The sequence below is a fragment of the Peromyscus eremicus genome, chromosome 15 (assembly GCF_949786415.1).
Source record: "Peromyscus eremicus chromosome 15, PerEre_H2_v1, whole genome shotgun sequence".
Classification (NCBI taxonomy): domain Eukaryota; kingdom Metazoa; phylum Chordata; class Mammalia; order Rodentia; family Cricetidae; genus Peromyscus; species Peromyscus eremicus.
In genome coordinates this window covers 1,690,661-1,696,660 of record NC_081431.1, presented here as the reverse complement: position 1 = coordinate 1,696,660, position 6,000 = coordinate 1,690,661, and the positions used below count along the sequence as shown (strand labels likewise).

The following is a 6,000-nucleotide window of genomic DNA, read 5'->3' as shown; positions in this document are numbered from 1 at the left end:
TGTCTGTGAGCCCTTTTCCCCTCACCCCAAGGTCCAACAGGTTATGATAACATGAGATCAAAAGGCAGCCTGATTAAGATATAACTAACAGCAAGCACCCCTGCACAGCTCTGAGAGTCCCCTTCACTGTGCAGCAGGCTGGTCAGCACCACCAACAGCTTTGGCTCTTATATCTGTGTGTGCTCTTTTGCCTTGGACTCTGCAAGCCTGCTTTACCTCCTACAGCCTTGTGTGAGATGTCCGTCTGTGAAGCTGTCCTCTCAGCCCAGGGCAGATGCATTTGTTCCCATAGCCTGTTCTCAGTCCTCTTAAAACACGTCATCCTTGTGTGCTTGACTCCTGACACACTTTAAGTGGGATCTGTGCAAGGAATATGAGACTTTCAGTTCTACCCAGAGCAGTGAAGTCTATCCTGAAAGAGTCCTTTTGGGCAAGGGCTCCCAAAGGACAGGTTGGCGATAAGGTGATAGACAAAAGAATGTGTCAACCATAGGTTGAATACAACCTAGAGAGTACCATTTCCTTCTCTTTCTAATTCCCTTTAACCTTTGTCCTTTATTCCAGCATTTGCACCCCTGCCCCAGCCCCTACTCTCTCTCTTTGCCATTCTCCTGCAGTCCAACTCTTTCCCAGTCTTTGGCACTGACTTGCATCTCAGCCTCTCATGAACTATTGCATTCAGAGCCTCCGCCCAGCCCTTATGGCCAAAAAGAACCTCTAACTCCAAGGTAGAAGAGAACAAGGAAAAGAACTGAAGAGGGAGATGAGACAAAAGGTGAGAGAAAAAGCAATATCTAGTTTCAGCATTTTGTTCCTAGCCACTGGTGCGATCTGTGTGTTTTGTACCGTGTCTGCTTCCTCGTGGGAGTTTCATAAATTGATGATGATAACAGCATATTTCTCTTAAGTCCTTAGACATTCAGTCTTTATTGCTTTCTAAAGTCTGCTTGGGGCACAGATGAAATGAGACTGCTGAGATTTTGCTCTGTCTATTCTGTGAGCTCCCTTGCAGAATTTGCACCCACTATGCTACTTGTTTTCTGAGGTAGTAGGTCATGCTGCTGCAAGTGCCCCAGGCTGGCACTGCAAGGTCCAGGACAGATGGTCCAGGGAGACAGAGCAGACTCACTCTGGTGGCTGGACAGAGAGGAGGGATCCTGATTAAAGATCATTTGGGGAGAGCACTCATAGCTTTAGAAAATCTCCACCTGCACTTAGAATTGTCTTTGAAAATTATACAAAATTCATTTCCTTCCCAGACCTACAATGAAGTGCACAGTAACACAAATAGCAGGGTTTTGAATGTAAAAGTCATAACATTCACCTGATCTGCTTAATTACTGTAACACAATGGTTTCCTCCATAGCTGAGAAGCAGTGCCAACAGGAACAGTGCACTGATGGACACTTACTCCCTGAGCCAATACATTTTTTGGCTTTAATGTTGATTTCATGAAATAGAAATGTGTGTATTTTGGAGTTCACATCAGAAAACAATGAATTCTGCAGTATGTCATTACTTGCCTACGAGAGGCAGGAGCTGAACTCCATCCAGGCTGGGTGAAAAGCCTTTGCTATTAAAAGGAACCAGTTCTTTTCAGACTGGGCTCTCGCACCAGGAGGCAAATCAAAATAATCCCAGACAAGTGGGTTGGTTTTCAGCTCATCTCAGCAGCTTCAACCCACCCAAGTCCTCATTCATATCCTCACATGCCCTTCTTTCCCCAGAGAGTGAATTGGGGTATACTGGTTGTGCAAAATGGCCAGATAATTTTTTTTTTCCTGCAAGAACAGTATAGACTCCAGCAGTGTGTGCCATTCACAGCAAAGCTGTGCCTGTGGTGCAAGCCCCATAGCCTTGGCCTTTCAGCTGCAACAGGATCAGGTCTCAAGGAGCCTGAGCTGGAGGTATGCCTGTCCCTTGTTGAATACTATAAAATGGTGCCCTGGCTCCGAGGCTCATGTGCATGGTTTTCATATGCGGTAGATGCAAGGAGGCCATTAGGACAAGACTCAGCATGCATGGCTCAGTGCATGCAAGAAAGATCATGCATGCAAGAGAGCCAGCTTCCTAACATGCTGGAGACACCAGGCTTGCAGGATCAACAAAGCCATTATGATCCCCCCCCCCATCTCCCCAAGGGCAGGCGTTTGAGCAGGCACACCCTTGTACTAGCAGACGGCACAAGCTGGGCTTGACATCAGGAATGAGCTGGAGATTTACGGATTTTATTATCGTAATGAACGCTCATAGACAGAGGAGACTGTTCACCGCCACTCCTAGTATCTTATTTGAAATCTTGGTTTTGATGCATGCCATCTAGTGGTCGGAGAGAGAATGTACCAGTCTCTTAAGTCTTCAGGACTGGAGATTGAAGTGGCTGTCAGGGGAACAGGAGCTGTCGTTGAGTCCCAGGGTGTAGCAAGTGGGCAGGGGTGGATTGATGCAACCTTGCCAGCCCACAGCCTTGACTCCAGGCCCTACCTCGGCATGAACTGGCATCACTCTTATGAAAATCCTGGACCCAGTGGGCCACAGTGACGTTAAGAATAACAGAGGTGACCTGGGGGGTGATTTGACAGTTGTGATCAGAGTGCTAGACTGTTCCCCTTGCTTCCTTTCTGGTTCTGATTAGTAAACACCAGAGTGTGGCAGAGAGAGGAGGATGCCTAGGCTGCAAACATTCTGATTCTTCGCCACTGTGCCTTCCCAGACTGCAGCTTCCTGGAGACGGCCACCCCAGTGGTGGCCCAGGTGGGCTTCAGGCTATCCTGTGAGGTATAGCTCTCTGGGACAGGACCACCCTACTGGTCTCTCCCAGGACCCAAGCCCACACAGGCTATCCTGTGCTGGCAGCTGTCAGGTTCTCCATTTCCTCTGCCTGGTACCCAATGTTCGCTTCTGAGAAATGTCTGAATGATTGCTTGTGGCCCAGGAAGAAATATTTGGTGCTCGTACATGGTCCCAGCACAGAGGAACCTCCTAAAAACTTGTAATTTCTGAGGGAATAAAAAGTGTCTTTTGTTAGTTGTAATGAGTTCAACTGCCTGGCTTTGGTAGTGAGGTGACTACTGGAGGCTGCCTGGGCAGCTTATGATGGGGTGAGGATGGAACCTTCAGCTTCATCCTCCAACCACCATGAATGGGAAAGAGGCAGGAGATGGGTGCAGTCACAATGGCCCATTATCCAATGGGCTCTGCTTACCTAAGCACATCTCCATGGAAACCTCAGACGTGGGTCAGCGTGTCCAGGCTGCTGAACTGTCCACTTGATGGGGGTGTGTGGCACAGCTGGGTTGTATGGGGCAGGAGCTTGGCTCATCTGGAATTCACTGTAGGTTACTCTTCATTACATCCTTCATGCTGCCTTTGTTACAGAGACTAGTATAAGGACAAGTCTCACTGAGCTCAGTGAGCCACTCTACCAAACCGGTGAAGCTGTAGAGTGGTTGTAGGCATCTCCTGCTTCACTACCTGGTCAGTCAGCAATACAGGTACCTATGGAGCTGCTGGTGGCATCTCAAGTGGGAGGGATATGAAATCACAGGGCAGATCTGAAGTGGGTTGCAACCCCTAACCAGTAGCATTGACACTAACTTGCAAGTGTCCTCTGGGCTGCAATGAGTTGAATGACACCTAGCTAGAGTCCAGAGATTAAGAGAGAACTGATTGGCTTGAGAAAAAAAGCCCTATTGGTTTATATCAAACATGTTGTGAATGAAAGGAGCTCACCACTGGAAGAGGAAAACAACAAACCAATCTAATGCAGACATGGATTTGTTTAAATATTTAAAATCCTCTTAAACTGTTCAGACAGAGCATAGTTCTTGCTCCAATGGGAGTAAGAGACAAGTTTATTCTGAACCAAACACATGGATTGTGACCATGGCCCAGGAACCCGAGTTCCTGGTGTTCTGAATGGTTTACTTCACAGTGAAAGAGCTTGCATGAACTTCTTGGTCACAGAACCAGAAGAAGCCGGAAGTCAGTGCATTTACAAGCTCTCTGGTGAGAGCGCCAGGCAGGCTGGTGACAGCAGAGCCATGTCTCCTGTCTTCATGGCTGGTGGGAGCTGGAGGTCTGCTAAGTTGTACATTCCAATCTACCTAGTCATCAAAAAGATGGTCAGATTCTGAGGCTGGTAATGGCTGCTAAGGAGTCTGAGGACAGCCTAAGGTGACTCCCTCTCTCCAGGGACACAGAGTTTTGACAGTAGACAGGACATCCCCAGACATGGCTCTGAAGAACTTCAGCTTACAAACTCAGCAATTCCAGCTGTGTATTTAGGAACTGAGGTCTAAGAACTAGCAGTTACGACTCCAGGCAGAGCTTGAAGACCTCATACAACCCTGTCAGGTCACAGTGAGTTTTAAAAGTGTTATTTATTCCTCTCTCATACAATACATTCTGAGTGCGGCTTCCCCTTCCTTGACGCCTCCAAGCACCCCCACCTGCTGTCTCCCTGCTCTAGGATTTCCTGAAGGAGGTGGAGCAGGACAATCACAATGATTATTGTAACCATTTTACCCTTGGAGAAACTGAGGATCTGGGGAGTGCGGTTGATAACATAGTGATGGAAACAAAATGTAGCCCCCTCTCTGCTCCCCCATCTCCCTTTTGTCATCCTCCTCTGCCCTCTCCCTGTCTAGTCCCTTTGTACTTCCTCTCTGTCCTCCTCTGTCTTCCCTCTGTCCTTCCCTGTCCTCTCTGTCCTTCCCTGTCTTCCCTCTGTCCTTCCCTGTCCTCTCTGTCCTTCCCTGTCTTCCCTCTGTCCTTCCCTGTCCTCTCTGTCCTTCCCTGTCCTCTCTGTCCTTCCCTGTCCTCTCTGTCCTTCCCTGTCCTCTCTGTCCTTCCCTGTCCTCTCTGTCCTTCCCTGTCTTCCCTCTGTCCTTCCCTGTCTTCCTTCTGTCCTTCCCTGTCTTCCCTCTGTCCTTCCCTGTCCTCTCTGTCCTTCCCTGTCTTCCCTCTGTTCTCCTCTGTCTTCCCTCTGTCCTTCCCTGTCCTCTCTGTCCTTCCCTGTCTTCTCTGTCCTTACCTGTCCTCTCTGTCCTTACCTGTCCTCTCTGTCCTTCCCTGTCCTCTCTGTCCTTCCCTGTCCTCTCTGTCCTTCCCTGTCTTCCCTCTGTCCTTCCCTGTCCTCTCTGTCCTTCCCTGTCCTCTCTGTCCTTCCCTGTCCTCTCTGTCCTTCCCTGTCCTCTCTGTCCTTCCCTGTCCTCTCTGTCCTTCCCTGTCCTCTCTGTCCTTCCCTGTCTTCCTACTTTGTGCCCTCCCTCTGTCCTCCTTTTTTTCCCCCCTACCTGACCCATTTTCTTTCTTTCTGTGCTCCCACCCCCATCCCAGCTGTCTTACCTCACTTTGTCTCTCTCACCAATTACTCCAGATCAGTTCTTTGGTGTAGATAACTTTAAAACCACTTCACTTAATTGCTGACCACTGTTCATTGGTTGTTTTAAAACCATTAAAAGAAAAAAAGTCTGAAACCAAAACAAGTCTCTCTCTCCCTCTCCCTCTCTCTCCCTTCACCCCTCCCTCCCTCCCTCCCTCCCTCCCTCCCTCCCTCTCTCTCTCTCTCTCTCCCTCTCCCTCCCTCCCTCTCTCTCTCCTCCCTCCCTCTCTCCTCCTCCTCCTCCTCCTCCTCCTCCTCCTCCTCCTCCTTCTTCTTCTTCTTCTTCTTCTCTCTCTCTCTCTCTCTCTCTCTCTCTCTCTCTCTCTCTCTCTCTGTCTGTGTCTCTCTGTGTCTTTCTCACACACACACACCGGGTGGGGGAGGTGGTATGGATCATTCTGCTTCTGCTTTTGCTGTGAGGTCTGGGTTTATATTGAAAAGCTTTCTCTGAGGTCCACAGGCCAGCTGTGCATGATGCCTAGCATCTCAGTGGTGCCCAGGAGGAGGAGGGAAGGGTGATCAAGGACATGGGGCAGAGAGACAAGGGAGCATGGCCGGCATTGCCTGGAGGCCTGGAGGGGGAAAGAAGCCAGCACAGGGTTATACTCCAGAGT

The 6,000-nt window shown here is 49.2% G+C and overlaps 1 long non-coding RNA gene across 7 annotated transcripts in view; it reads left to right on the top strand.

Annotated features, from left to right (window-relative positions):
- Positions 1-3,227: 3,227 nt before the first annotated feature.
- The window catches only part of LOC131925793 (uncharacterized), a 232,711-nt gene continuing 229,938 nt past the window's right edge, over positions 3,228-6,000 (top strand). For all 7 annotated transcript variants that reach the window (XR_009383345.1, XR_009383343.1, XR_009383342.1 and 4 more), the window contains exon 1: positions 3,228-3,494. This is a non-coding gene — a long non-coding RNA (uncharacterized LOC131925793). The remainder of the gene's footprint in view (positions 3,495-6,000) is intronic.